Source organism: Cricetulus griseus, chromosome 5 (assembly GCF_003668045.3).
Source record: "Cricetulus griseus strain 17A/GY chromosome 5, alternate assembly CriGri-PICRH-1.0, whole genome shotgun sequence".
In the NCBI taxonomy this organism is placed as follows: Eukaryota; Metazoa; Chordata; class Mammalia; order Rodentia; family Cricetidae; genus Cricetulus; species Cricetulus griseus.
Window position 1 is genome coordinate 146,313,023 of NC_048598.1, and position 24,252 is coordinate 146,337,274.

The following is a 24,252-nucleotide window of genomic DNA, read 5'->3' on the forward strand; positions in this document are numbered from 1 at the left end:
CTTTTGGGGATCTAGTGTAGAACAATATGGTTTAAGGGGATGTGTATTGCTGTCAAGTTAACAAGGGGAGGAGGATTCATGATGATTAATTTTTATTGTCAAGTTTATTAGGTTAGGAAATGTCTACAAGATTAATGAGGGACACCTCCAAATGTGTCTGTGATCAGGTTCCCAGAGAAGATTCCTGAGAAGGCAAGACCCACCCCAAATGTGGATGGCAGCATCCCATAGGCTGGGAACCCAGATGGCACACAAGGGACAAAAGAAAACCTTAGCTGAGTGCAGGCATGCCTCCACTCACTGCCTCTTGGCCCACTCTACCATGCCCTGCCTGCCATGATGTGAGCAAACCCTCTGAAACTGTGAGCCAAAAGAAAACCTTCCTCTTTTTAAGGTTTCCTGTCACTGATGATAAAAAAAAAAATAACTAATAAAGTTGTGTAACCGAGATTCTGGTCTGCCAGGTTCCACAGCTGCCTCAACCCCAAATAAGCAGATGGAGGTTATATTAGTTATAAAACTGTTGGCCAGTAGCTTAGGATTCTTATTGGCTAGCTCTGTCTTAATTATTAACCCATTTCTATCAATATATGTGTTGCCACAAGGCTATGGTTTACCCAGTAATGCCCCAGCATGTTGTTACTCCTTCGGCAGCATGGTAACTCTGTGTGGCAGGCTCACTCTGTCTACCTTTCCCAGAATTCTCCTTTTCTCCTAATCCCACCTATCTTCCTGCCTCATTGGCTGAACAGTGTTTCATCATGAACCAATAAGAGGAACATATATACAGAAGGACAACCCCCATCACAGTTGGTCAGTACCATGTTGCCAATATCTTTGTCCTAATTATCCTCAAGTATTCAATTCACTGTTTCTGAGAAATCAAAGCATATCTTTAACATCTGAAGCTATTTGGTAATCTGTGAAAACTTAAACCTACAGAACTTTTTTAATGTAGATTTAATAGGTATTTCTTCAGCATCTGACCTGTGTCTGGTACTTTCTTTCCACGTAGTGTCTTTCTGAAATTGACAGCAGTAATGCCAGTTACAAGGTGAGGAAGCTAAGTAACAACAATGTGATCAGCCCAGGATTATACAGGCTGATAATTAACAGCTTGGACTAACACCCAGGCTTCCCGACTCAGCGTGCAGTTCTCTCTGACAGCTCTACTCCACTGCCTCGTCATTCTTGCATACATTCTTACATGTTCACCCTCAAGCCCAAATGAAACAAAACACACAAACAACAAACATCCGGCACTGGGAGAAGGAAAACAAAGAGTAGATAGGGACCAGGGAAGACCATAAATAAAGAAGGCATCTCCTCTCCCTATGAAAACTAGAGAATGTTTCCAAGATGAAAAACAGCACTTGGACACCACTATGAAAACTGTTATCCGTTCTTGAAAACTGTTACCCAGGACAACATAACAGATTCTGTTCAGAGTCAAAGGTACCAACAAAGATGATGAGAACAGACATCAAAATCAGGGACTGTTTAGATGTATAGGGCTTTAGGTAGCTGAATTAATTGTACATATTACCACAAAACACCTACTAAAAGAACCATCCCATATGTTCAAACTCAATTTCTTGATCAAATATCCCAGGGGATGAAAAGGCCTCTTTTCAATTTCCAATATAGTGTTGTTTTGTCTATTATTTGCTACATGAGTTGACCTACACAAAGCTAAAGACAAGAAGTTAGAAAAAAAAGCGAGTGAAACTGATTATCTGGAAAGTTCATGTAATATATAATAACCAATTTGACTTCAGATCTGAAATGAAACTTCCTACTTTCCAGATAGGGCAATTTAGTATGAGAATACAAATAAGTCTCCCTATAAGGAAATTATTATTAGAGGTAAATAGTTTAAAATTTATGGTTCCTATAGGCATCGTGACTTCAGTTAAGCCAGTACCTCTCACCTTTCTATAATGAAAGTCACAATTCCAATTAAGAGGCAACCAGCTGGGCACAATGACACAACGCTGTGTAGCCCCAGAACTCTAGAAGCTAAGGTAGGAAGATCATTTAGGAATTTAAGACCAGCCTGACTCATAGCCAGACCTCGTATCAAGGGCAAAACAAATAAATTATGTAAGAAGTATCACCATCACCTCTTTGCCCACTGATGCACTAAAGTTAATTTTGCCTTTTGAAAAAAGTAAAATAAAATGTCTTACAGAGCCTTAAACACCTAAGAGTTCAGTGGTAAGTTAAGAAGTACTGTATTATAAGCCTCCCTCCCACTGAGTGCTAAATAAAGGTGGGAGACATAAAATAAAGGCAGGAAACAAGCTGGGTCATGTAGAAAGTCCTGTGTGGGACGCCCTTCATTGGACCATAGAGCAGAGAGTCCCCTCCCATCCAGGGTGTCAAGAGCCACCCTTGATTCTCAGTGCTTCTGGTGAAGTTTCCGCTTCAATAGGACAACGGCTTTCTATCAAAGAGTGTCATAACATCTTATCAAAGAATGTCATAACACAGAACCCTCATAATTGGTATGGAGAGCTCTGCAAGAGTACAGTAGTTGTAAGCCATAGCATCACCTCTCTTTAGGGAGAGGGAACAAAATTTAATACACAGGGAGACAGAAAGATAATTAATTGCCTTCTTGGCAACCCACCACTCTACTGCCAGTGGGATCATTGTGACAAGTGATAAAATTTGAGTCAAAATATTTAACTCAGCCACTTACTTAAGTGGTAGACCCAATTTTAGGCATCCCCCCAGTTAGGGTGCTGGTAGAGAAAAGACTTCAATTCGTTTTTCTGTAGTAGCACATATATCTGTTGGCATCTATGGTGTTGTGAGATCTCCATGAGGCTTATATCTGTCTTTAACGTATATATAACTATTTCTATCAATGAAAGAAAGAGATGATAAGTGGAGAGAATTATATTATACTATATAGTCCCAGAAAAATACAGAAACTAAACCAAAAGTAAGAGTGAATTCGGGCAGCAATGTTTGAGGAAGCAGGTATATGCCATATACCCCAAAATGATCATTATACAAGGTGTAAGTGTATTGAAACTTCACATTGCATCCCATGCATTTGTACCATGACCAAAGCAAAGCAAAACAAAATAGATTCGTCTCGGAAGGCTTTCAAAATGATCAGAGACACAGTGATCCTATAAAGAATCTAAGAAGGTAAAATCGCCATCGCTCCTAAAGAAATGCTGGTTAGAACAACTGATCCTCGAAGACTCAACCAAATAAAGCCTAATGATGTGACTACCCAACTAAGGCAGGACATTCTGTGGCTTAATGTTCAAACTTTGTGGTGGAAGACGAAAGAGAGCCCAGGGGATGAGGAGGAAGTAGGAAAGGGAAGGAGAAATGCAAGAGCATGTGTCTTGTATTAACTAAACTCGGGTCTGCAGCTGTTCTCTGGGCCAAAGCCTGACAGAGCCTGCTGACAGGGTTCTCTGAGAATTAAGGACTCCCTAGTGAAAACACACCAGATGGATTTCCTTTGCTTTTTCAACACATGCACACTAAAACACAAACATTAGTAAGTGTGATGACACTTTAGACAGATTCAGGCACACATGCAGTTAATCACAACAGTCAGGCAGGATACAGAACAGTCCCATCATCCCAGAGGGTTTCCTCCAGCATGGCACAGACACATGACAAGTCCGAAGCAATCACTGTCATGTCCTGTTACTGTTTGTCGTTGCATCTACAGAAGCGGATTCACATTGTGCACCCCTTATGCTTCTACCTTTCTTATTAAGAAAATAAAATTTTAATTCCTCTGTAGTGCTTGCAGCAGTGGTTGATTCTTCTGTGTTGCTGAGAACTTCAGTGGGGGAGTACATGACAACGCTTGTCCACCACCTGCCACCCGTCTGAGCGGTTTCCAGGTTCACACTAGGATCAGTACCATAAACTGCAGAGAAGCTTTTGTGTGGGTACATGCTTTCTTGCTCCTGGGTAAATGCTTAGGGGAGACTGATGTAGTTGTACCTTTATAAGGAACTGCAAAGCCAGTGCATTCCCATCAGCAGTACGGGAGAGTCCCGGTTCCTTCACATTCTCACCAATACTCAGCACAGTATCTTCAGTTTTAGCCCTTCTAGTGTGTATGGTAGCACTTCATGGTGATTTAATTTGCATTGTCTTGACTAACAATGTTGAGCATCTTTTTATATGCTTATTGCCCATTCATATATCCTTTTATGAAGTGTCTGTTCAAATCTTTTGTTCGCTTTTTAAATTGGGTTGGTTCCTGCTATGTTGACTTCAACTTTTTACTAAGGATGACAGCACTTCTGGTCAATTTGATTTAGAGCTCGTAATTGGAGCCTCTTGGTGGCTCTACTAAGCTCAAAATTACTAACCAAGTTTTAAGTGACAGGGTCAAGAATGCATGGAATGCATAAACCATCATATCATAGTCCTGCTTCAACTCTTCCAATGGCTTCCCATGGTGATTAAAATAAAATCCAAGCTCTTCATCTTGGCGCCCAAAGCCCCCTGTGGTCCTACCACTTGCTATTATCTGAAATCATCCTATATCTTGGATATGTATGTTGCCTGTGTCTCCTCTGTCAGAATCAATGTTTCATGAGCACGGGGAATTTTATCTTGGTCATTGATTAAGTATTAGATCCAAGCATTGATGCCAAGAACGCAGCATTTATTCACTAGCTGTCCTTTAGAAAGTCTGATTCTTTCCCTCTCATCTGTTTTGCCAAAGAAAAGTTTGCAGTCTCTGGAATCAGAGCAGCATTTACTGGAACCATTGAGCTTCCTTCAGGGAACACCCAAAGTACCACCATGTGCAGGCATCTACCGTCCCCATTCCAGTCACAATCAAGAGTGATGTGGTCTGTGGCATGAGGTAGGCAAGAGAATGGGAATAGCTTTTCAGCAGAGGGAGAGAACCATGATTTTCATATCATTTCATTGGCAATCAGTTTCTTTTGCATGGCCTTGTGGCTGGAAGTTTGCACATTTCACAAGAGCCTCTTTGGTGGCACAACATTTCAGCTTGCTTGCTTTCCTGGCCAGGCTCCCATTTTGTAAATCTCACTTTGGAATTTGAGAGATGGCCCAGACCCAGTTGCCTTGAAGAAGCATGGTTTTCTTGCACCTCCTATAAACTCAATTGCCAGGGCATCTAAAATCTGGATTCTATAGACACCTGCACACATGTGCACTCTCTCTCTCTCTCTCTCTCTCTCTCTCTCTCTCTCTCTCTCTCTCTCTTTCTCTCTCTCTCTCTCTCACACACACACACATATATATACATATACATACATATACATATACATATATATACATATACATACACACACACACACACACATATATATATATATATATATATGGAGGGAGAGATACATATATGAAGCATGAAAAATAAAAGACCCAGAGCCAGATATTGGGGTTCAAACTTCAAGCTGAATATCAGAAAACCAAGGCAGCCAGCCATTAGCTCTCACCTCAATCTTAAACTGAAAGGGCTGATCCACAAGTTCTTCACCAAGCCTCAAACTGCTGCTTTCCTCAGTGTGACTAGAGAATGGATGCCTCATACTGAGACTTATATACCTCTCATGAGTCCTGGGATTAAAGATGTGAACTATAATTCTCTTTTACACTGATTCACTCTTGTGTAGATCTGGTTGGCTTTGAACTCACAGAGATCCATCTGTCTCTTAATCCTGAGTCTAGAATTGAAGGTATGTACCACCACCTCCTAGCTTCCGGGGGCTAGTATTAAAGGTGTGTGTGCCTAGCTTCTATGGCTTGTGGCTGACTTTGCTTTCTGAATCCTCAGGCAAGCTTTAATAAATCATAAAAAAATATATCACCACACATATATACATAATTTTAAAATAATAAAAAGTGTTTAAATTTCAGTTTTATTCCTTCTGGTTTGTAATCTGATCACCTGATCATTTGTAAAAGTCTTTAAACTTCATTTTATATTTTAAACTGGAAATTTGGGACAAAAAGATAGGTAGGATCAACATAATAAAAATGGCAATCTTAGCAAAAGCAATCTACAGATTCAATGCAATGCACATCAAAATTCCAGCACAATTCTTTACAGATCTTGAAAGAATCATACTCAACTTTATATGGAAAAAATGAAAAATTTGGAATAGCCAAAACAACCATATACAATAAGGAAGCTTCCAGAGGCGTCACCATCGCTGATTTCAAGCTCTGCTATAGAGCTATAGTGATGAAGACTGCTTGGTATTGGCACAAAAACAGACAGGTAGACAAATGGAATTGAATTGAAAACCCTGGTATTAATCCACACACCCATGAACATCTGATTTTTGACAAAGACGTTAAATTATATAATAAAAAAAACAGAAAGCATCTTCAACAAACTGGATGCTGGCATGTAGAAGATTGCAGATAGATACATACCTATAGCCATGCACAAAACTTAAGCCCAAATGGATAAAAGACCTCAAGATAAATCCAGACACACTGAACCTATTAGAAGAGAAAGTGTGAGCTACCCTTGAACACATTGGTACAAGAGACCACTTCCTGAACATAATGCCAGTAGCACAGACACTGAGATTGATAATTAATAAATGGGACCTCCTGTAACTGAGAAGCTTCTGTAAGGCAAAGGACACAGTCAACAAGAAAAAACAGCAGTCCACAGAATGGGAAAAGATCTTCACCAACCACACATCTGACAGAGGACTGATTTCCAAAATATACAAAGAACTCAAGAAGCTAGACACCAAAATACCAACTAATCCAATTAAAAAGTGGAGTACAGAACTAAATAGAGAATTCTCAACAGAGGAATCTAAAATGGCTGAAAGACACATAAGAAAGTGTTTAACAGCCTTAGCCATCAGGGAAATGAAAATCAAAACAACTCTGAGATATCATCTTACTCCTGTCAGAATGGCAAAAATCAATAACACCAATGATAATCTATGCTGGAGAGGATGTGGAGAAAGAGAACACTCCTCCATTGCTAGTGGGAATGACAATTCTTATAGCCACTTTGGAAATCAGTATGGAGATTCCTCAAGAAAATGGGAATCAGTCTACCACAAGATCCAGCAATTCCACTCTTAGGCATATACCCAAAAGAATTACATTCATACAACAAGGACATCTGTTTAGCTATGTTCATACCAGCATTGTTGTAATAGCCACAACCTGGAAGCAATCTAGATGCCCCTCAACTGAAGAATAGATAAAGAAAATATGGTACATTTAGACAATGGAGTATTACTCAGCAGAAAAAAATGGAAACTTGAAATTCACAGGCAAATGGATGGAACTAGAAGAAACCATTCTGAACAAGGTAACCCAGTCACAAAAAGACCAATATGGTATGTACTCATTCATATATGGATTTTAGACATAGAGCAAAGGATTACCAGCCTACAATCCACACCTCCAGAGAAGCTTGGAAACAAGGAGGACCCTAAGAGAGACATGCATGGTCCCCTGGAGAAGGGGAAAGGGACAAGATCTCCTGAGAAAATTAGGAGCATGGGGGGAGGGGAGAGGGAGCAGGAGAATAAGAAGGGGAGAAGAAGAGGGGTGAGGAAGACATGAGGGAGCAGGAAGGTTGAGTCAGGGGAAGAATAGAGGAGAGCAAATTAAGAGATACAATAATAGAGGAAGCCATTATAGGTTTAAAGAGAAATCAGGCACTAGGGAAATGTCCGGAGATCTACAAAGACGACACCAACTAACAATCTAAGCAACAGTGGAGAGGCTACCTTAAATGCCCTCTCCTGATAATGAGATTGATGACTACCTTTTATGCCATCCTAGAGCCTTCATGTAGCAGCTGATGGAAGTAGAAGCAGACGCCCACAGCTAAACATTGAACAGAACTGGAATCCAGTTGCAGAGAGGGAGGACTGATGAGCAAAGGGGTCAAGACCAGGCTGGTGAAACCCACAGAAACAGCTGACCTGAACAAGGGGGAGCTCATGATCCCCACACTGATAGCTTGGAAACCAGCATAGGACTGATCCAGACCCCATGAATGTGGGTGCCAGTGAGGAGGCCTCGGAAATCTAGGAAACCCCTTGTAGTAGATCAGTACTTATCCCTAGCATAGGAATGGACTTTGGGAGCCTATTCCACATAGAAGGATATTCCCTCAGCCTAGACACATGGGAGAGGGCCTAGGCCCTATCTCAAAGGATATGACAGACTCTGAAGATCCCCTATGGAAGACCTCACCCTCTCTGGGGAGCAGAAAGGGTGTTAGTGGGGGAGGCATGAGAGGAGGGGAGAGAGAGGGAACTGGGATTGACATGTAAAACAATAGTGTTAATTTAAACAAAATTTGGAAAAATAATAAAAATAAAATATGTGCATTATGGTTACTTAAAAAAAATAAAAAGTGGGGTACAGAACTAAACAGAGAATTCTCAATAGAGAAATCTAAAATGGCTGAAAGACACTTGAGAAATTGCTAATCACCCTTAGCCATCAGGGAAATGCAATCAAAACAACTCTGAGATACCCTCTTACTCCTGTCAGAATGGCTAAAATCACAAACACCAATGACAGTTTATGCTGGAGAGGATGTGGAGAAAGGGGAACACTTCTCCATTGCTGGTGGGAGTGCAAACTTATACAGCCACTTTCAATATCAGTATGACGGTTCCTTAGGAAAATGGGAATCAATCTACCTCAAGATCCAGCAATTCCACTCTTAGGCATATACCCAAAGGATGCACAATCATACAACCAGGAGATCTGTTCAGTTATGTTCATAACAGCATTATTTGTAATAACCAGAAACTGGAAGCAACCTAAATGCCCCTCAACTGAAGAATGGATAAAGAAAATATGGTACATTTACACAATGGAGTATTACTCGGCAGAAAAAAATAATGGAATCTTGAAATTCGTAGGCAAATGGATAGAACTAGAAGAAACCATCCTGCGTGAGGTAACCCGGTGGTATGTACTCACTCATATATGGATAATAGATGTAGAGCAAAGGATTACCAGCCTACAATCCACACCTCCAGAGAAGCTAGGAAATAAGGAGGACCCTAAGAGAGACATACATGGTCCCCCAGGGTAGGGGAAAGGGACAAGAACTCCTGAAAAAATTTGGGAGCATGGGGAAAGGAATGTAAGAGAAAGAGGATGGGAGAAGAGGATGGGGAGAAGAACATGAGTTATCAGGAAGGTTAAGTTGGGGAAAAATAGAGCAAGAGAAGAGACACCTTGATAGAGGAAGCCATTGTGGGGTTAATGAGATATGTGTCACAGGGAAATTCTCAAGAATCCGCAAGGATGACCCCAACTAAGAATCTAAGCAATAGTGGAGAGGCTTCCTTAAATGCCCTTCCCATATAATGAGATTGGTGACTACCTTAAATGACATCCTAGAGCCTTCATCCAGTAGCTGATGGAAGCAGAAGCAGACACCCACAGCTAAGCATTGAGCCGAACTCCTGGAACCCAGTTGTAGAGAGATAGGAGTGATGAGCAAAGGGGTCAAGACCATGCTGGGGAAAACCACAGAAACAGCTGGCCTGAACAAGTGGGGGCTCATGGACCCCAGACTGATATCTGGGAACTGGGATTGATATATAAAATAAGATTGTTTGTAATTTAAATAAAAATATATTAAAAAGACAGTCTACTGATTAAAGATTAGTCTCATCTAAAAAGGAAGAAGAGGAGGAGGAGGAACTATCTACCTTCAAAGAAACATCTAGACCATTATTCGACCAAATATATACACATTTAGAAACAGGTACATAAAATGTGTAACCCATACACAAAGCAGCCAGAGAACAATATACACTGCATATTTAAACTGAGGGGTCATCCCATGGTGAAAAGAAAGGTGCTAATGTTTACCAGGCAGTGACTGTTGTAATTTTAAAAAGTGGCAAGTGAGAGAAAGATGCCATATGACAGAGCTGGGGTGGAGTGGTTTTTTTTATTGGGGGAAAGTGAATGGGAAAAGGGAGGAGGAGAGAAGCGAAACCCACCTCTGGGGACAGAAGGAGCAGAAAAGAGAGGTCATGGGGGGAGAACAGGAGACAGGCAGAGAAGCAGAGAGAGAGAGAGAGAGAGAGAGAGAGAGAGAGGAACAGAGAGACAGAGAGAGAGAGATGGCAGTGGACAGGGCCCTTTTAAAAGGGAAAATAGTGAATGTGCACAGGTGGTGCTCTTAGTGGCTGCAGCTGAGGATGTACCCTGTCAGAAACCAAAGGGCAGGCCAGCACAGGTGCCAAATACTAACAATAACTACTAGTCAGAACTTTTGCAAACTCTGCTCAAGACATTATCTTTTAGCAGATATTATATCTACTTTTCAGGTAAGAAAGATAAAGCCCACAAAGGTATATAAGTTACTCAAAATCAGCACACATCCTAAAACACTTCAGCATGGCAACAAAGCCCCGAAAGTTAGGTGAGGAAGAATATTCCAGAAATACAAGGAAGGAAGTTGTGGGGCCAGAACAAGCTTGACTGGGTAACTTTAAAACCTCTCCCTGTGCAGTGAAGGCTCTCCTTCTGTTTTCTAACTCATGATCACATATCATAAAATTTCACTGATTCTTTATAATTCTTTTTAATTGTTTATCTTCCTTAAGAATGCAAGCCTAGCTGTGAGTGTCTGCCTCTTGCAGCGAGGGAGGAATGAAGATCAAAGGGGTCGGGACCAGGCTGGTGAAACCCACAGAAACAGCTAACCTGAACAAGGGGGAGCTCATGGACCCCAGACTGATAGCTGGGAAACCAGTATGGGACTGATCCTGGAAACACGAATACAACTGACACTATACAGACTGAGCAAGTTTCCTTTATACATTTAGGAACATGCATATATGTATATAACAATAATTCATGGGAAAGGGGAAGAGACCAAAGAGGGATATATGGCAGCATTTGGAGAGAGGAAAGGAAAGGAGGGGATAATTTAATTATATTGTAATTTTTACAACTAAAAGAAATAGTATTTTTAAAAAAAAAAGGACATTCCCATCAACAGTAAGGCATGGTTGGAGAAAGTACATGGGGAAGGGAGCTAGCCGTCACTGATGGTTTGTTACCAAGAGATTCATGGAAAAGGAAATTATTGTCATTAGCTGTGTTCCCACTGATGAACCCACCTGGATCCAATGAAAGTTCAAATCTAATGGTCTCATAGATGCTCTTGGTTGAATAAAATCTGTCACAAAATAAAACCAAAAGCCTGATTTCACAAATCAGGGAAAGAGACCAGTAAAGAAGGAGTATTGATAGGGATGGGAAGGACAGGGTAATCAGAATGCATTATATATGTGTATGAAATTATCAAAAGAAAATTAATAAGATGTTATAATTTTTTAAAAAATGATAGCAAGCATCAGTCTCAAGCCTAATATTAAAGAGAAACCATTCACTATCTAACCATTAAGTGTGATTTTGTTGTGAATTTTGTGAATATATGTGTATGTTTGTGCACACACATGTATACCAGTGCTCATGTGCATATGTATGCATGTAGACCTCAGGGGACAACCTTGAGTGCTTTTCACCAGAGCTATCCACCTATGTTTTATGAGACAGGATCTCTCACTGGCTTCAAACTCACCAGATAGGCTAGTCCTCCTGGCCAGTGAGCCAAGAAGATCTGTCCAGATAGCTTCCTCCTTTTAATGTGTCCAGGACACCACTTATAGGATGAAATCACTCATGGTCAAAGTGGGCCTTTCACCTTAATTAACTTAATCAACATAATCCTTCACAGGTATGCCCTGAGACTTTCTTCTGGGTGCTTCTAGGTCTGGACCAGTTGATAATACATTAACCATCACAACCCCAGTCGCCTTATCAATTTCAAGTGTCTCCTATTCCTCATTTATAGTAAAGCTTCTTGGCTTTAGGGTTATTTTGGTCACTGTCAGATTAGATTGATTTTTGCTTCACATTTGTATGGTTCAATTTTTAACTTTCAACATTCTTTGTCTTTACATTCAAACTGTATCTCCTCTACTTATTTATACTGTAGTGCAGTCATTTTAAAAGATGATTTAATAACTTTTGTTCTCATTGGAGAATTCGGTCTAATAACATTAAACATCCACAGCTTATTCCAAGTTCATGCTTATTGTTACTGTTTCTATTCGTTTTATTTACCATTTCTTCAATATAATGTATGTTAACTTCCCCCTCCTTCTTGTATCCAGTTGTCTTTTGTTGCCTTGTTAATTATGTTATTGGCTCACAGTTCAATAATTATATGTTATTGGCTCACTGTTCTTTTAGTTTATTTACTAATTTGCTGTATATATTCTTGGTTTTATAGAGTATAATTGATTCTTTTACTATTAACTAGACAATGTTAGGACTTTAGAATACTTTAATTTCATTTACCTTGCCACCACTTTTCATACCTAAACATAATAAATGAAATATACAGTAAATCAACAGCCAACATCAAACTAAATGGAGAGAAACTAAAGGCAATTCCTCTAAAATCAGGAGCAAGACAAGGCTGTCCATTCTCTCCATACCTCTTAAAATACTGTACTTGAAGTTCTAGCTGGAGCAATTAGACAACAAAAGGAGATCAAGGAGATACAAATAGGAAAAGAAGTCACACTTTCACTATTTGCAGGCAATATGATAGTTTACATAAGTGACCCCAAAAAAACTCTACCAGGGAACTCCTACAGTTGATAAACACCTTCATCAAAGTGGCAGGATACAAGATTAACTCAAAAAAATCAGTAGCCCTACTATATACAGATAATAAATGGGCTGAGAAAGAAATCAGAGAAACATCACCCTTTACAATTGCCACAAACAACATAAAATACCTTGGGGTAACACTAACCAAACAAGTGAAAGACCTGTATCACAAGAATTTGAGTCATTAAAGAAGATACAAGAAAATGGAAAGATCTCCCATGCTCTTGGATAGGTAGGATCAACATAGTAAAAATGGCAATCTTGCCAAAAGCAATCTACAGATTCAATGCAATCCCCATCAAAATCTCAGCACAATTCTTCACAGACCTTGAAAAAACAATTCTCAACTTTATATGGAAAAACAAAAGACCCAGGATAGCCAAAACAACCCCTTTACAATAAAGGAACGTCCTCAGGCATCACCATCCTTGACTTCAAGCTCTATTATAGAGCTATAGTCCTGAAAACAGCTTAGTATTGGCACAAAAACAGACGGGTAGACTAATGGAATTTAATTGAAAACCCTGATATTAACCCACACACCTACAAACATCTGATTTTTGACAAAGAAGCTAAAGGTATACAATGAAATAAAGAAAGCATCTTCAACTAACGGTGCTGGCATAACTGGATGCTGACATGTAGAAAATTGCAGATAGATCCATACTTATAGCCATGCACAAAACTTAAGCCCAAATGGGTCAAAGACCTTAACATAAATCCAGCCACACTGAACCTATTAGAAGACAATATAGGTGGTACCCTCGAACAAATTGGTACAGGAAACTGCTTCCTGAACATAACACCAGAAGCACAGACACTGAGATTAACAATTATTAAATGGGACCTCCTGAAACTGAGAAGCTTCTGTAAGGCAAAGGATACAGTCAACAAAACAAAACAGCAGTCCACAAAATGGGAAAAGATCTTCACCAACCCCACATCTGACAAAGGGGCTGATTTCCAAAATATACAAAGAACTCAAGAAGCTAGCCACCAAAACACCAACTAATCCAATTAAAAAGTGGGGTACAGAACTAAATAGAGAATTTTCAATTGAGGAATCTAAAATGGCTGAAAGACACACAAGAAAGTGCCTAACATCCTTAGCCATCGGGGAAATGAAAATCAAAACAACTCTGAGATACCATCTTACTCCTGTCAGAATGGCTTAAAATCAAAAACACCAATGACAGCTTATGCTGGAGAGGATGTGGAGAAAGGAAATCACTCCTCCATTGCTTGTGGGAGTGCAAACTCATACAGCCACTTTGGAATCAGTATGGAGATTCATCAGGAAAATGGGAACCAGTCTACCATAAGATCCAGCAATTCCACTCTTAGGCATACACCCAAAGAATGCACATTCATACAACCAGGACATCTGTTCAGCTATGTTCATAGAAGCATTGTTTGTAATAGCCAGAAACTGGAAACAACTTAGATGCCCCTCAACTGAAAAATGGACGGAGAAAATGTAGTACATTTACACAATGGAGTACTGCTCAGAGGGGGAAAAAAAACAATGGAATCTTGAAATTCGAAGGCAAGTGGATGGAACTAGAAGAAACCATCCTTAGTGAGGTAACCCAGTCACAAGACAACAAAAAATGGTATGTACTTGTTAGGAGCCGGTGCATATGTAAGGAGCCGTTGGAAGCTGTGCGCATGCGCACTAGGTAACTTTGTAACTTTCCTGCCCTTAGTCTCCGCCCCTCCCGTGACGTCATATGGTCCGATCAGCTGACGTCATATGGTCCGAGGGGCTTCAGCCAGTTAGAATGTAACACTCCTGAGGCGACGGTTGCCAGCCTATATAAGGAGGGGTTTTTGGGCGTTCGGGGTCTCCATTTTGTAAGCTATGCTCTTCCTCTCAAGAGGCATTAAAGCTTTACTGCAGAAGGATCCTGATTAGTGTCCCCGTGTCGTTTTTGCTGGCGAGGCGGTTAGTGTGGGACATGTACTCACTCATATATGGATTTTAGACATAGAGCAAAGGATTACCAGCCTACAAACCACACCACCAGAGACGCTAGGAAACAAGGAGGACCCTAAGAGAGACATGCATGGGCCCCCGCAGAAGGGGAAAGGGACAAGATCTTCTGAGCAGGGAAGTGGAAATCGAATAGATTTTGGTGGACAGCCAGAAAATGCAGAGAGTCTAAACTGAAGTTCTTCATCAGATCACTCCCTCAGATCAGAGACCCGTGCAGAAGAGAAGGAGGAAATAATGTATGAGTCAGAGGGATGGAGGGTACCAGGAGAACATGGCCAACTGAATCAAGTAAGCAGGCTTCACATGGGCTCACAGAGCCCGAAGTGGCAAGCACTGGGACCTTGCATGGGCCTGTGATAGGTCTTCTGCATATGTTATGGCTATTTGCTTAATGTTCTTGTGAGACTCTTAATGGTGGGAGCCAGATGGGGGCCTTTTGCCTTGTCTTCGTGTATCTTGTTCTGACTGTTTGTATGTCTTCTCTTGGAGACCTGCCCTTTACTAAAGAGAAGATGGAGGGGCGTATATCTGTGGTAAGCTAGGAGGAGTGGAGGGAGGGGAAACTGTGGTTGGGATGTCATTGGATGAGAGAAGAATTTATTTTCAATTAAAGAAAAAAAAATTTTAAGAAGGGTTATGGTACCTCATATCTTTCTCTTATTCCTGACACTAAAAGAAAAACATTGTAAGAGAGCATTTTCACAATGTGTGAATTGGGGTTGAGCTCTACAGACACTCATTTTGTTCTATGGCTTCATTCACACCATTCTGGGCTTTAAAATGTGCGATAAGAGGTTAGAACACCAAAAATTTCATTTACTAGCCACTTGCCAACTGGTTTCTGGTAGGGTTTCCCAGGGGAACCCACTGGCAGAAGACTAGAAATCTGGAGACTGTACAAAACAAAAACTTCCTACTTCTGATTGCTGATGGTGTGAATGGCAGGAACAGTAATGGCAAGTCTAGTCTCAGTCTGAAGCAGTAACAAGGGCAGCAGCAGTGACAGGCCGGCACCAGCAACAGCAACTGTGGGTTGTGAGTTTAGGCTCTGCATTCTGCCCAACAACTGATTCTACAACACAGGGTCCTCTGTGGTCCTCATGGGAACATGTTCCTCAAACCCAAGGATGCTGCTCATTACTGCAGTTACTGTGTTAGTTAACCTTCCATAGTCATCAGACATAAATTTCTGTCTTGTTACTATAGAGCAGTTAGTATTTTTCTTGAGTGGGCCCTAAGTGGTAGAGTAAGAATTTCTCCTATTAGCACTTAACAGTAGTTCTTACCATAATGAGTACTAAATCAGTTGGATTTTATTTTAATTTGCTAAAGGAATCATTCACTTGTTTCTTTCTATTGGCTAGTGACTAAATTAAATATACGAAGAAATTTCCTGATTGGGTATCATTTCTTGTGCCTAACACAGGGTCAGTGGTGCAGGTAATCTAGTTGAGAGACGTCCTCAGAACACTAGAATGAAGGAGTGCAGCACAATAAGGATACACTGATACCTGAGGACTGCAGGCACTGGGGTTGATGCCTCCTGGATGTCTTCAGAGGAATCATGTACCGTCGATCTTGGGATGACTCCACATTGAATTTTACCCAGTGACTGATGTCCTCTGAGAGGACATTACAGCTGTCCTATATTTCTAGGCTTGGAAAAGCACCAGGGAAGTTGAGGTGTGGTAGAAGTCACAGATGGGCCAAGGGATATGGTAAAAGTCACACATGAACAATGGGGTGTAGTGTAATTCACAGGTGGGCAGGTGGGATGTAGAACTCACAGGTGAGCAGACAGGATGTGGTAGGAATCATAGGTTAGAAGACAGATGTGATGTGGGGGAAGCATTAAGACTTTTTTTTTACAAATATGCTTGTCATGTTGTTTTGTTTGAGTATTTGAGTCATTATAAAATAAATCACTAAGCTTTAAAATACTTAAAATGGCTAGCTATTTCAGCAAAATTTTAGAGAATTAATCTTTTTCATTTATTAATTTAATAATTTTAATTAGCATACAAATGGATGGGGTTTGTGCACAAGACCCAGAGATCTCACCCAATAAAAAAGCTTGCTGAATTTCACAGCTTATAGTTGTTATCAAAAACAATTGACTCACTCAGGCTATAATTCAGTTACAGCATATCAGGGCACATAAAATATTCCTTATGTTAATAAACAGAAAAAAATATACCTAAGGAAAGAGATAGTGAAAGCAAAGATGTCCCTAGGGCACTAGAAAAAAGATGTTTACATTTGGATGGGGCTTTTTTCTTGTCATAAAAATTACTTGAATATTTTTACATGAGATGTTTTGACTTTCTGTTCAGTGCTAAACCATTTTTCCCCTCAAACGACTTACCTAATAGACATGCAAAAGTGCTTTGGAGTCTTTTCTCATGCAGTTACAGCACCAAGAAAATTATATTACATCAGCTGCTGACAACTGGTATCCCTCTCAGGGGTACATAATGAGAGAACTGTCAGGCATGATGAGTGTCCAGTACAGAAGTATTTAATTAATGAGCTCTTGTCTTGCCTCTAGGTAATTCTTCACAGGCCTGAGGACACAGAGAGAACACCCGCTGATCAATCTACAGAGTTTTTTTTAGAACCAAAACCGCACTTGCTGCTGAATTTCAATTTTTATTTCTTTAAATCAAAGTTACCTGCACTTATAAATTAAAATCCATTTTAATCTCTTTTAAACATGCTTAAAAATTTAAAGGAATAGACTAACAAAATTTATAGTACTTTGTATTTTAGCTATTATGTCTATATTGAAAGCATGGGAGAAAGCTACTGTGATTTATCTTCACCCTAAATAAGTTTTTGTGGGGTACTTATTTATTTATAAATCTTGTTATCAGGTCCCAGACTCTTTGTAATATTTCCATAGTCCCAAATTGAACCACCCAATATCCTGGTTTAGAATAATTCTAGAATGGTCTAGAATGGTCCTTTCTAATATCAAGGTGATTTGCACTTTCCTGAGGAATCTTGGTCTCAAGGACTTGCCAATGTTCCATTTTAGAACAATGGGAAGTGTCCCATCCTAGGGAGCTTGCCTCTGGAAAGTATTACAAAATGCTGTGGACAAAATTCTTGGGTCTTATGCATGAGAGTTGAGGATGAGGTGCAGAACAGAATGCAAGGAAGTGTTGATCTAAAACCATGATCTTTGGACTTCCAGTGTAGTACTCCCATGTATTAACTGCCAGTGTAGTGCTCCCATGTATTAACTTCCAGTGTAGTGCTCCCATGTATTAACTTCCAGTGTAGTGCTCCCTTGTATTAACTGCCAGTGTAGTGCTCCCTTGTATTAACTGCCAGTGTAGTACTCCCATGTATTAACTTCCAGTGTAGTGCTCCTGTGTATTAACTTCCAGTGTAGTGCTCCTGTGTATTAACTTCCAGTGTAGTGCTCCTGTGTATTAACTGCCAGTGTAGTGCTCCCTTGTATTAACTTCCAGTGTAGTGCTCCCTTGTATTAACTGCCAGTGTAGTGCTCCCTTGTATTAACTGCCAGTGTAGTGCTCCCATGTATTAACTTCCAGTGTAGTGCTCCTGTGTATTAACTTCCAGTGTAGTGCTCCCTTGTATTAACTGCCAGTGTAGTGCTCCCATGTATTAACTTCCAGTGTAGTACTCCCATGTATTAACTTCCAGTGTAGTGCTCCTGTGTATTAACTTCCAGTGTAGTGCTCCCTTGTATTAACTGCCAGTGTAGTGCTCCCTTGTATTAACTGCCAGTGTAGTGCTCCTGTGTATTAACTTCCAGTGTAGTGATCCCATGAATTAGCTGAGTCACCAAGAAATCATGGGAAGTGTACCTTTCTCATTGCCATTGTTCCTCTTGTCCACCAATCCATAATCCATAACAATTTTCAGTTCCTACAGAGGTTAACAGTGTATTTAAGTACAGAGTCCACTATCGCTATAACCCCTAGAAATTGACTTTTCTTGGGCTTCTTTCAGATTCTTATGATGTTTAATAAAACCAAATTGTAATGTTACTCTTGACTTCATCTACATTCTAAAGACTTTCATTTTTGTAATATCAATCAATTATCCACTTATGACATTCAGAATAATGTAGGACAATTTTATTTAAATGAATTCTAGGTATGATGAAGTTAATTTTATAGAAGAAAGCTTTGATGAATATTCTAAAAAACATGAAGACTAGCATCTAGAATAACAATGTATATACCCTATATTAATGAAAATAAATTTAAATTTTATAAAACAATAAGAGAACATCTTATATTTTGATATATAAGTGAAAATTAATTCAGCTGAAGATTATTGTGCTAAGGGAAAAAGTCAGTTTCAAAAAGATAAATATCACATTTTCTGTCGTTTGTGAATCTGAGATGACATATAGATACATAAAACCAGATGTGTACAGAACATAAAAGTAGAAGCAAGACCATCATGGGGAAGGAACATAAGTAACAGAGGAGAGGAGGTGACTACAGTTAAAGTGTATGACATATTTGTATGAAGATGTCTATGTGAAAGCCGCAACTGTGTACAATAAATACACCACTAAATTTTTATTTCAAAAGAACAAATTCCACTTCTCCTGTTGTCAGTTTCTCAGTGATATCCTTGATTTTTTCAAATTAAATTCAATGCATTCAAATGAAAAAAGTCTCCTTTGCACACCTATAACTTAAAGAATTCAGCACCAGAATACACTTTGGAAACGGGGACCAGAGACCCCTGAGCTGGACTGACCCAAATGCTACCTCCATAAGGACCAGATTTCATGGTACCAGAAGGCACCATGCAAACTTCCAAAGGAGAGAAGCAATCAACAATCCTACCCAGCTATGATGCCTATGAACCATACCAACTATAAGCATGGCACAGTAACCCTAAGGGTGCAATGGCACAAATACCTTGGCAGTAATCAATTGATTTCTAAGGGGACTTAAGACCTGCTCAACAAGAGGAATACCATACCTGGTACTGGAAACCTAGCCAGCTACTCTGTGCTGGTGAAGTCATGGATATTGGAGAAGATTCTATAACCACCACTTTACTCCACCAAAATGCTCCATAAACAATCTAAATGTTTATCGTTACACCCACAGATGAGTGTAGTCCCTCACCCCTCATCAAAAAAAATGTCTCTTTGAAACAGACAGAGACCACTACAGAAAGCCACAACCAATTAAAATGAAGAGTTATGGAACCCAGTTCTACTGGAAACTTCCATAAAAGGACTCAAGCACCTAATGTTCAGAAAACATTGTGGAAGAGGGGTGGAAAAGATTGTAAGAAGAGTTTGCTGGAAGACTGTATCTCCTAGTAGTATCAGGAGCTACACCCATAAAGTCTCACCCACATGACATCCTAAACATGAGCTGAACAAGAGGGACACCAATAAACATGCCAAAGTGTATGGGGGAAAGCCTAGGAGGCCTCACCCCTACACAAAGAATTAATAGGCAACTGAGGAATTAGTGGGCATGAGACAAATAGTCTGCCCCAGGGAAGTGCATACCAACTGGTTGTCCAGTGTCAAATAGTCATCCCTCAAAAATTATATAGCCATAAAAGTAACATTATATGGGCTGAGCAGATTATATTTAGGAATATATATATGTACTTACATATATATTACACCTGTGATAACAATTAGTGAAAAAAAAGAGAAAATGACTTTGAAAGAAAGGAAGGAGGAGCATATGGGAGGGATTGGAGGGAGGAAAGGGAAGGGAGAAATGTTACAAATATAATCTAGAAAAAACTTTAGCAGCAGCACCTGGCATATTACACATCTGATGATGACTACAAAAGGCATCCAGGTGCTCAACGTTTGTGTTGAAATAGTGTCTGGAATGTCACTATGGCTGGTATCTGTTGGACCTGGTCAGCAACCATGCCCCAAGAGTTAAATACTTTATTATTGCTCATATAGGTCTTCCTGGACCTTATTCAGATAGCTTCAGCATCTCTTCCTAGTTCTCTTCTTGGGGGTACAGGGGTGGCAATCACCCTTCTGCTACATTCATCTTGAATCCAAATCATTCTTGTATAGGGCAGAGCCCTTTCATGCCAGTCAGTTTTGCATAACTGTGACAAAAATAACTGGGAAAACTACTCAAAGGAGGAAAGATGTTTGGGCTCCTGTCTTCAAAGGGCTCAGTGCACAGCTACTTGGTCCTGTGCACTTGAACATCATGGTAATAGGAGAGTCTTCACCTCATGGTAAACAGAAAGCAAAGAGGAAGAAGAAAACCAGGGACCAAGCATAACCTTTGAAGGCACACACCCCATCACCTGTGCCCTCCCAAAAAACACCACAAGCTGTGGGCCTCCTTTGTAACAAAATGAGCCAGTGGAGGACATCTTAGATTTGACCCAGAATATCACTCACATCAGCTTAGATATAAAAGGACTTTGTTTGCTATACTGAGATATTCCAGGAGGTCCTCACCTCCAGGATTCAAAAAATACATCAACAGATTCTCTCTCTCTCTCTCTCTCTCTCTCTCTCTCTCTCTCTCTCTCTCTCTCTCTCTCTCCTATCCTATCCTCTCCCTCTCTCTCTCTTCATATACATATATAGGTGTGTGTGTCTGTATGTAGGTAGGTATATATGTCTATCTTTGTTCTTTCCTCTTCCTCTATGTATCTTTCAATACATTAGCTCCAATGACTATGTATGCAAGTCAGGTAAATAAAGAAAATGAGAACCTTGTTTAGCCAAGCCTGAACTACACTGACAACCACTGCTGCGCAGCAGGGGGAAGGGACAGGAAACGGGATTGTGGGACGGAGAGATTGGTGTCTATACAACTTACAGCAGGGCTGCAGCAGTAGCAGCAGGTTCTGAGAACACTCAGATTCTCAAGCACCATTCCTAGAACTACAAAAGCAGAATCTGGATTCAACAAGACCCAAGGTGATGCACAAATACCATGAAATTGGAGTTGTTCTCCCAGGGATACCACAAGGAGACACATTAGAATCATAGAAAGAGGAAAACAGTATGTATTCACAAAACACGGCAGCAATTGGATGCAGCTTCCCTTTGTTAAGTCTTCAGTGAAATTAAATTAATGACTTTTTCAATATCTCTCCTCAATGTCATAGACCTTTATATGCATTAAAAATATTGGGAGGCCTCACCCTCCATGAGGAGTGGATGGGGGTGGGATGGGAGTTGGTGGAGGAAATGGGAGGTCAGGAGGGAGAGGGAACTGGGATTGGTATGTAAAATAAGATTGTTTTTAATTTAAATAAAATTAATTTAAAAATATTAGTAGGGAATGTTGGGGAGAAAGCTCAGCTTGCAAAATGCTTGTTGTGCAAACATGAGGACATATACTTAGAGCCCATGTTAAGGAACACGCATGTAACCTTGGCACTGGACAAGCATAGTCAGGCAGAGCCATAGGTTGCTGACCCACTAGTTTGGCCTACTTATAGAGTCACTAAGGAGTGAACCTGTCTCAGAAACCCAGGTGGACAGTGCCTGAGAAATGACACACAAGCTTGATCTCAGACATTCACATGATCACACATGCATGCATCCACAACTCCTCAGACACAAACATTCACACATGTATACATGCCACACCCCAAAACACAAACATGCACATATGACATATGTATGCACGCCACACCCCCAGATACAAACACGCATACATGCACATACACAAAAAAAGTATTTTAGGAAAAACTACAACTAGCAGTGACTATATGACCCTAGATACAACAGAGATGCCTGCATGCCTATGTTTTCTCTGTACTATTCACAATTCGAGATCCAGCCTAGGTTAGGTACCAGTAAATGAACAAAGAAAATATGAGCTGTATATGGAAATGGATGGAAGTGGGGATGATTATATTGAAAAGAAATAGAAAAAATAAGCCAGACTGAGAATGGCAAAAATCATGTTTACACTTGTATATGGAATCTAGACAAAAAGATGGGTGATTATGATCAAGAAAAGAAAACATTTGTAGGTCATTCTGGTTTCTGGCTTTTTGTAGTTCCCATCTTCCTTTATCAAGATTAGTATATGATTTGGGTATTTTTATTCTCATATTTTTATTTTAGAAAATATTTATGTATAAGGATATCTGTTAGGCTGACAGAAATCAACATCTAAGCGCCAGAATTGGTCTCTGACCTTGGTGTAGTAGCGATCACTCTGCCAGCGTGGCTGCTTCCTAGGGGATATAGCTAGCATTGGTCAAGATAACATGAACCAGAAGCCAGAGACTCCTCAAAACTCTGTCACTTCCTGTCTTAGCCTTGGTCCCCTCATCTGTAAACAGTGTTCATCATCATTTTAATAAGAATTGAATGAACCTGGCATCCAGTATCCACTATGTGTGCTTTTGAAATCAAGATGTGTTACGACAAAACCCACCATCATCCCCAACACTTGTTTGTGGCTGATGGCCCCAGGGAAGGCTGGGTAGTCAACACTTACGTGTCTTCCTTTCTGCCACACTTCTTTTCCATCTCTGAAGAATTGTTTCCTCAGGACATGAGATGGTAGAAAGAATTCCTCTAAGGTGGCAAAAGTGACTTACCAAGCTGACATGATAAAGCAAGGGCTTGTAGAGGCCCCATCACTTCAACATTGAGAACTAGAGCCGGAAAGAAGGCTCATTGGTTAAAAGCACTTGCCACTCTTTCAGAAGATCTGATTTCCCTTCCTGACACTCAGAACTCACCAGGACTAAGTCTGGGACTCCAGGTCCAAATGATCTGACACCCACACACGTGTGTACATACACACACATACATAACTAAAAGAAAAGGGCTGAAAAATATCCCAACCATAAACCAATGTAATGTACTTATGGATTGAAGAGTCTAGAAAAATACAATTATCTGTTGGTATTCTTGGTAAATTGCTATTTTTTTGCTGACTCCTTTACCAGGTTGTTGGGAGGATTCAATGAATAAACTCAATAACACTCAGAAAATGTCTCACTCTGCTGACCCTGTAAAACACACCTAGGGAGAGGGTGTGGGTGCCTCCACTCCCACGCCTAGTCGACACACCAATGAACATACAGCGCATTTGCAACCAAGAGGGGTGGGCATTAAAAGCAGGAAGAGCAAAGGGAGTGACAATGTTAAAGGACAATCGACAAATAGGTCTGAATTATTTGATCTTTGCCAATTCACATTCTCCCTAATTCCTCCACCTGGAAATATAAATCCTATTTAAAAATAACGTTTTGGTGCCTAGTTGCAAGAAACAGATTAATAATCGTTCTAATAATTTAATATATTAGAGAATTCCCCAGCTTACAGTGTGCCATAACTTCAGTAGCCTGGAAAATGTTATAGTTTGCTCAAACCATAGTTGCTGTTGTTTATTGACAGTAATAAATGTAGTTTACCTCGGGAACCTGAAAAATATGTGAGCTGTGCAAGTGCGCCATCTGCTGGCCCCGGGGGACTCAGACTGCATCCATAGCTGTGCCGCTGAGACCTTAGCACACATTGCTTCCCCAACTGAACACTTCATTTCTCAGTGTGCCTGGTCTTTGCTTTGCCCTGACACTAGCATCTTGGGAGAAAAGACAAT